This window comes from Nannobrachium achirus (genome assembly GCF_963921795.1).
Source record: "Nannobrachium achirus genome assembly, chromosome: 5".
Classification (NCBI taxonomy): Eukaryota; Metazoa; Chordata; class Actinopteri; order Myctophiformes; family Myctophidae; genus Nannobrachium; species Nannobrachium achirus.
This window is the reverse complement of record NC_137814.1, coordinates 6,136,922-6,137,570: the sequence shown is the minus strand read 5'-3', so window position 1 is coordinate 6,137,570 and position 649 is coordinate 6,136,922.

Sequence of the window (649 nt, the reverse complement as noted above, 5' to 3'; positions counted from 1 at the left end):
GCACGTCCCTGACCACGCTCACGTAGCAGCTAGCCAACCACCGCACGACAACGCACGTTGGTTCCTTCAGTTCAGTGTGTGGAGTTGGAGGGACTGAGGGAGGGACTTGGGGAGAGAGACTCGAGAGTAGGGATGGGACGATATGAAAATGTCATATCACGATTATTGTGACAAAATAAATGGCGATTTACAATATTATCACGATAATCAAAATCCATTATTCTGGGGAGGAACATTTTCCAAAAAAATAGCAGATCTACAAGCTCTTGGCAACTGTTAGTGTCAATCCCTGTTATATTAGTCACAGTTTAGATTTTGTTTCCATCGGGGAAAATAATTTAGTCATAGTTTTAGTGGAAGGAATTAACACTGTTCTCTGAGTTAGTTTAATAGTTTTACTGTTGATGAGCCCTCAGCACAGCTGTGGTATCATCCTTATAGCGTACAGTAGATGTACAGTATCTATTTACACCATGTTATCTTTATGTTCATATACTTACAACACATGTATTCTTCAACACACACATATACATATATATGTTACTGTACATGGTACATTTTTACAGTGTCTGTGTGTGTGTGTGTGTGTGTGTGTGTGTGTGTGTGTGTGTGTGTGTGTGTGTGTGTGTGTGTGTGTGTGTGCCTGTGT